The sequence below is a fragment of the Dipodomys ordii genome, unplaced genomic scaffold (assembly GCF_000151885.1).
Source record: "Dipodomys ordii isolate 6190 unplaced genomic scaffold, Dord_2.0 Scaffold174, whole genome shotgun sequence".
Lineage (NCBI taxonomy): Eukaryota > Metazoa > Chordata > Mammalia > Rodentia > Heteromyidae > Dipodomys > Dipodomys ordii.
The window spans coordinates 87,022-94,694 of NW_012267390.1; the positions used below are offsets into that span (position 1 = coordinate 87,022).

Here is a 7,673-nt window from a genome sequence, read left to right on the forward strand (position 1 = left end):
TTTTCTTCATTTTAACAGATGCAGAAGTTGAAGTTTTGAGAGACACACAGTTAAGATCACAAAGATAAGGAGAAACTAACACTGCATGCTGCTCTTCTGGCTTTGCTTCTGACTCCTCCACATCCATGTCTTGACACAGGGAAGCAGGGTAAGACGGGGTTGTAACAAAGAAAAGAGAAGACACTGGCATCAGAGAACGATCTCACCATTTATCTCAGGAGTTATCTGAACCCCTTGACAGCTACCAGAAGATGCCCCAGCATGAGAAGTGACAGGCACAGCACCTCGGGGGGTCCCCTGACAGACTTCATCCTTCTGGGTGTTTCTGACCGACCATGGCTGGAGCTGCCTCTCTTTGTGGTCCTCCTGGTGTCCTATGTTCTGGCAATGTTAGGAAACATTGCCATCATGCTGGTGTCCCGCCTGGATCCCCAACTCCACAGCCCCATGTACATCTTCCTCAGACACCTGTCCTTCCTGGACCTCTGCTATACCACCACCACGGTCCCCCAGATGCTGTCCAACATGGCCAGCTCCGAGAAGACCATCAGCTACGGAGGCTGCACAGTGCAGTATGCGATTTTCCACTGGCTGGGGTGCACTGAATGCATTGTCTTGGCCGCCATGGCCCTGGATCGCTACGTGGCCATCTGCAAGCCCCCCCCCCCGGTACGCCATCATCATGCACCGCTCTCTCTGCCAGCAGCTGGCGGCTGTGGCCTGGCTCGGTGGCCTTGGCAACTCTCTTGTTCAAGTGGTTCTGACTGTACAATTGCCTTTCTGTGGGCGGCAGGTGCTAAACAACTTCTTTTGTGAGGTGCCAGCCATGATCAAGTTGTCCTGTGCTGACACGACCGTGAATGATACGACACTAGCGGTGCTGGTGGGCTTCTTTGTGCTTGCCCCCCTCGCTCTCATCCTTCTCTCCTATGGCTTCATCGCCCGAGCTGTGCTCAGGATCCAGTCCTCCAAGGGAAGGCACAAGGCCTTTGGGACTTGTTCTTCCCCCCTGGTGGTGGTCTCGCTCTTCTACCTACCTGCCATCTACATGTACCTGCAGCCCCCCTCCAGACACTCCCAGGAGCAGGTCAAGTTTATCTCTCTCTTCTATTCCATAGTCACCCCCATCCTGAATCCCTTCATCTATACCCTGAGAAAAAGGATGTGAAGGGAGCTCTCAGAAGGCTTGTGGCAAGGCTCTCAGGCAGTGAAGATCTGAGGATGTGGCAATCACCATCTATTCAAGAAATTTATGAATTGTATATTTCTAGAATATTCCATGTACTATATCTGCACTGCAGTAGACAGCAGAGAAAAGAAACTGTGAAAATTGAAACTGTGTGTAAGGGGAAACTTATACATTAGTAAATTCTAAATATCAGTAAACAGACAAAACATAAAAACAAATGAAAATTGTAGAATTAAAAAGGACAATAACTGAAATAGTAACAAACACTGTAGAAAAGGCACATTTCAGCAACCTATAGAAACAATCAGTAAACAAACATGGACCAAAAGAAATCACAAAGTTGAAGAACAGACAAAAGTATTTCAGAAAAGTAATCTGTTGTAATGACCTGTGGGATACCATCAACCAGGGCAACAACAATGCAGGAATATTTGGAGAGGAGAGGAAAAGGGGCAAGAAAACACTAAAGAAATAATGGCATGAAATTTTCTGAACTAATGAAGGACAATAAAAGAAGTATCTAAGAAACTCAACCTATAAACAGAAGATAATCAAGGACACCTACGCCAAGCACATGAAAATCACACCAACAAACAATATTCTACTTCTGTGTAGGCCCTGAAAAGAAATGAAGCCATCCTGGGCACTGGTGGCTCACGCCTGTAACCCTTGCTATTCAGGAGACTGAGATCTGAGGATTGTGGTTTGAAGTTAGCCGAGGTAGGAAAGTCATGACACTCTTAACCCAAATTAACCACCAGAAAATCAAAAGTGGTGCTGTGGCTAAAAGTGGTAGAACACTAGCCTTGAGTGAAAAGCTCAGGGACAGCTCCCACACCCCTAAATTCAGGTCCCCACAACTGAGAAAAGAAACTGAAAGCAGAAGTTCAAACAGTTTTTTTGCCCGTCCTGGGGTTTGAACTCTGGGCCTGGGCACTGTCCCTGAGCTTCTTTGGTTCAAGGCTACCACTCTACCACTTGAGCCACCGCACCACTTCTGGCTTTTTCTGTTTGTGTGATATTGATGAATCAAACCCCGGGCTTCGTGCATGCTAGGCAAGCACTCTACCACTAAGCCACTTTCCCTGCCCTATCTATTTCTTCTTGAGTAAATTTCAGAAGTTGGAGGGTTGTTTTTTTTTTTAAGATTTTGTCTACTTCATCTGAGTTTCAGAGTTTAAGTTGTTCATAGATCTTTGCTACTTGGATAAGGGGGTGTTTCTGGGGCTTGAATTTGGGGTCTGGGTGCTAAGCTTTTTTGGTCAAAATTAGCACTCTATCACTTGAGCTACAGCTCCGTTCCAAGCTCTTTTGGTGGCTAATTGGCAGTAATAGTTTCATGGCTCTCCTACCCAAGCTGGTTTTGAACAATGACTCTTAAATCTCAGCCTCCTGAGTAGCTAGGATTATAGGTGTGAGCAACTGACACCGGGCATCTTTGTTGTTTTAATAAAAAAAACATTCAGTGCAGTGCCATCATTTATCATGGGAGTTATTTCCCAGCCTGCTCTCTTTTTTTCTATTTAATCTAGCTAGTCATTTGTCAGTTGTATTGCCCTCAAGAACCCAGCATTTATTTTATTTTATTTATTTTATCCTGTCCAGGGTGTAGAAGCAGGGGAGAAAGAAGGCTCACAGAGAGGATGAAGGAGGGGGGTCATGGTCAAAATGCGTCCCATCCACGTGTGAACGTGTGACAGTGACGCTGGGTGAGATTGGTTTTGGCTACCATGTCTCATCAAGGACATCGTGTGCATCTGGGGAAGTGAGACGGGATCCCCATGTACGACTAATTGATGCAGATTGTTTGAATTTCTGTGTGCTCTCGCATTTTACTTTGCTAACTGTCTGCTTACTTGGAGCTTTCTTTGTTGCCCTTTTTCTTAAGGCAAAGATGATCGAGGTCTGTGAATCTTTGCTTCTTCCTGACCAAAGCTGCTTAGTGCCGTAAAAACCCTTTGAGCCACTGTCTGCAAAGGAGGCCGATCCTCCCTCATGCTCCTCCTTGTGTGCTTGCTGACCCTGGAACCCTCTCCACCTCCCTGTGTGCTCCCTGACCCTGGCCCCCACGCCACCTCCTGTGTGCTCCCTGACCCTGGCCCTCAAACCACCTCCTTGTGTGCTCCCTGACCCTGGGCCCCTCTCCACCTCCCTGTGTGCTCCCTGACCCTGGGCCCCTCTCCACCTCCCTGTGTGCTCGCTGACCCTGGAACCCTCTCCACCTCCCTGTGTGCTCCCTGACCCTGTCCCCCATGCCACCTCCCTGTGTGCTCCCTGACCCTGGCCCCTCTCCACCTCCTGTGTGCTCCCTGACCCTGGCCCCTCTCCACCTCCCTGTGTGCTCCCTGACCCTGGCCCTCTCTCCACCTCCCTGTGTGCTCTCTGACCTGGGCCCGCACTACCTCCTGTGTGCTCCGACCCCAGGGCCTGGCACCAACTCCTTGATGCAGGGGCATGACTTTCCCCGTGTGTAGGGGGACTGGCTGTGGCCATAGTGTTGTCCTTCTTGTGTTTCTCATCCCCAAAGCCAGGGGTCTCTATGGGTCATATCTGACATCTACATTAAAAACCACAGCTCAGGCTGGGGGTTACGAGTGGTGAAGCGTTTGCCTAACATCATGCAGGAATGCAAAAAGTGTGCATGTCCGTGGTGTGGGGGGGGGGTGTCTCTGTGTGTGTCTGTGTGTGTGTCCGTGTGTGTGTCTGTGTGCGAATCTGTGTGTGTGTCTGTGTGCATGTCTGTGTGTGTCCGTGTATGTGTGTCTGTGTGTATGTCCGTGTGGGTGTCTGTGTGTGTCTGTGTGCATGTCCGTGTGTGTGTCCATGTGTGCGTCTGTGTGTGTGTCTGTGTGCGTGTCCGTGGGGGGGTGCATGTCCGTGTGTGTCTGTGTGTGTGTCTGTGTGCATGTCCGTGTGTGTCTGTGTGTGTGTCTGTGTGTGTGTCCGTGTGTGTCTGTGTGAGTGTCTGTGTGTGTGTCCGTGTGTGTGTCCATGTGTGTGTCTGTGTGCGTGTCCGTGTGTGTGTCTGTGTATGTGTCCGTGTGTGTGTCTGTGTGTGTGTCTGTGTGCGTGTCCGTTTGGGGGGGTGCATGTCCGTGTGTGTCTGTGTGTGTGTCTGTGTGCATGTCCGTGTGTGTGTTCGTGTGTGTGTCTGTGTGTGTGTCTGTGTGTGTGTCTGTGTGCATGTCCGTGTGCATGTCCGTGTGTGTGTCCGTGTGTGTGTGTTTGTGTGTCTGTGTGTGTGTCTGTGTGTGTGTCTGTGTGTGTGTCCGTGTGTGTGACTCTATGTGTGTGTGCATGTTTGTGTGTCTGTGTACATGTCTTTGTGTGTCTGTATGTGTCTGTGTGTCTATGTATGTCTGTGTGTGTCTCTGTGTGCATGTCTGTGTGCACATGTGTTTGTGAATAAATGAGTCTGCTTGCATGTGTGGCTGGCTCTTTTCACCCTTCCTGGATGGAGTAGAAGTCCTGAGATCACCTTTATTTTCTCAGTGAGACGAGTTGTATCCAAGAGAATATGTGCAGGGAGGAAGCTTTCTCCTGATTTTCCCTCTACTTGGAGAAGTAGAGAATGTGTGGTGAGCTCAGCCACTCAGCCTGGTCATGACAGCAGTCCTTTATGCTTGTGGCCATTGGCCAGCCAGCCAGCAGCCTCCAGAGACAGGAGGTCCGGCCCACCTGGGGAAGACGCCCACAAAGCATGACTCTACACGAAAAACAAGTGGACATCGGCACCGTGCCTCCCTGGGCTCACTCTAAAACCCAGAAACCATTGGAGATCCTGGAGTGGAGCCCTACGCTCTTCCTCAGAGGCCGCTGGGTGGACGTTGGCCTCCTCTTCCCTCCATAACCACTGCTGGCGCCTAGCAGAGGGAGCTTAGAATGCAGGGCCCTGGCCCTCAGCAACTCCCAACAGGGACACGTGGGGCTCTGCTCCCCTGGGGGCACCCAGGACCCTCTCCAATCAAGGCAAAAGCAGTCGGGACGTGCTGCCCCAGGAGTGGTCTGAGGAGCTGAGCCTGGCAGTCCACCGCTGACCCCATGATTGAGCAGAAGCTGCCTCCGCGACTAAAAGTGGCAGTGACCTTAGAACCGCGTGTATGCGCCAATCAGCTGCACATCCAAGGACAGGCCAGTGGTCCAGCGATAAAAGAAAAGAACTAACAGGTGGCCACATTGGACTCATCAGGTGATAAGCTGGACTGGGCAGATCTAGATGGCAGGTTACATGGCCATGAAGAAATTACTTACAAATGCTCAGAGGAAAGGTTGGGCCTAGCCTCTGCGTGCAACGGGAAGGGGACAGCGACCCTGCGAGCCAGGACGCTGGCCGCCCCTGTCTGGGGACCCCTGAGAGGAGCCTGGGGCGGGCTTTGGAGCTTCTGAGGGTCCAGGAAGTGGGCGGGGGCTCCAGACGGAAGCGATGACTGTAAACAAAATGGAGTGCGTGAAGCTAACAGAGCTGCGCAAGGAGAAGAGGCTCTGATCACTACAGACATGTGGGTCGTTCTAAGCCCAGACTCGGTGCTGGTCTAGCTGCCACCCTGTCCTTCTGTCCTCCTGTCCTCCTGTCCTCCTGTCCTCCTGTCCTCCCTGTCCTCCTGTCCTCCTGTCCCCCTGTCCTTCTGTCCTCCCTGTCCTCCCTGTCCTCCCTGTCCTCCTGTCCTCCCTGTCCTCCTGTCCTCCTGTCCTCTTGTCCTCCTGTCCTCCCTGTCCTCCTGTCCTCCTGTCCTCCTGTCCTCCTGTCCTCCTGTCCCCCTGTCCCCCTGTCCTCCCTGTCCTCCTGTCCTCCTGTCCTCCTGTCCTTCCTGTCCCCCTGTCCCCCTGTCCTCCCTGTCCTCCTGTCCTCCCTGTCCTCCTGTCCTCCTGTCCTCCCTGTCCTCCTGTCCTCCTGTCCTCCCTGTCCTCCTGTCCTCCTGTCCTCCCTGTCCCCCTGTCCTCCTGTCCTCCTGTCCTTCTGTCCACCTGTCCTGCTGTCCTCCCTGTCCTTCTGTCCTCCTGTCCTCATGTCCTTCTGTCCTCCCTGTCCTCCTGTCCTCCTGTCCTCCTGTCCTCCCTGTCCTCCTGTCCCCCTGTCCTTCTGTCCTCCTGTCCTCCTGTCTTCCTGTCCCCCTGTCCCCCTGTCCCCCTGTCTTCCTGTCCCCCTGTCCTCCTGTCCTCCTGTCCTCCCTGTCCTCCTGTCCTCCCTGTCCTCCTGTCCTCCTGTCCTCCCTGTCCTCCTGTCCTCCTGTCCTCCTGTCTTCCTGTCCCCCTGTTCCCCTGTCCTCCTGTCCTCCCTGTCCTCCTGTCCCCCTGTCCTTCTGTCCTCCTGTCCTCCTGTCCTCCTGTCCCTTGTCCTCCTGTCCTCCTGTCTTCCTGTCCCCCTGTCCCCCTGTCCTCCTGTCCTCCCTGTCCTTCTGTCCTCCCTGTCCTCCTGTCCTCCTGTCCTTCTGTCCTCCTGTCCTCCTGTCCTCCTGTCCTTCTGTCCTTCTGTCCTCCTGTCCTCCTGTCCTCCAGTCCCCTGTCCTCCTGTCCTCCTGTCCTTCTGTCCTCCTGTCCTCCTGTCCTCCTGTCCTCCCAGTCCTCCTGTCCTCCTGTCCTCCTGTCCTCCTGTCCTCTCTGTCCTCCTGTCCTTCTGTCCTCCTGTCCTCCTGTCTTCCTGTCCTCCCTGTCCTCCTGTCCTCCTTTCCTCCTGTCCCCCTGTCCTCCTGTCCTCCCTGTCCTCCTGTCCTCCTGTTCTCCTGTCCTTCTGTCCTCCCTGTCCTCCTGTCCTCCTGTCCTCTTGTCCCCTGTCCTCCTGTCCTCCTGTCCCCTGTCCTCCTGTCCTTCTGTCCTCCCTGTCCTCCTGTCTTCCTGTCCCCTGTCCTCCTGTCCTCCCTGTCTTCCTGTCCTCCTGTCTTCCTTTCCTCCTGTCCTCCTGTCCTCCTGTCCTCCCTGTCCTCCTGTCCTCCTGTTCTCCTGTCCCCCTGTGCCCCTGTCCTTCTGTCCTCCCTGTCCTCCTGTCCTCCTGTCCCCTGTCCTCCTGTCCTTCTGTACTCCCTGTCCTCCTGTCCTCCTGTCCTCCCTGTCCTCCTGTCCTCCTGTCCTCCTGTCCCCCTGTCCTCCTGTCCTCCTGTCCTCCTGTCCTCCTGTCCCCCTGTCCTCCTGTCCTCCTGTCCTCCCTGTCCTCCTGTCTTCCTGTCCCCCTGTCCTCCTGTCCTCTTGTCCTCCTGTCCTCCCTGTCCTCCTGTCCTCCTGTTCTCCTGTCCCCCTGTGCCCCTGTCCTCCTGTCCTCCTGTCCTCCTGTCCTCCTGTCCTCTTGTCCCCTGTCCTCCTGTCTTCCTGTCCCCTGTCCTCCTGTCCTCCTGTCCTCCCTGTCCTCCTGTCTTCCTGTCCTCCTGTCCTCCTGTCCCCCTGTCCTCCCTATCCTCCTGTCCTCCTGTCCCCCTGTCCCCCTGTCCTCCTGTCCCCTGTCCTCCCTGTCCTCCTGTCCTCCCTGTCCTCCTGTCTTCCTGTCCTCCTGTCC

The 7,673-nt window shown here is 53.8% G+C and overlaps 1 pseudogene; it reads left to right on the top strand.

Annotated features, from left to right (window-relative positions):
• The first annotated feature begins 261 nt into the window (after positions 1-261).
• The window catches only part of LOC105998823, an 11,658-nt pseudogene continuing 4,246 nt past the window's right edge, over positions 262-7,673 (top strand).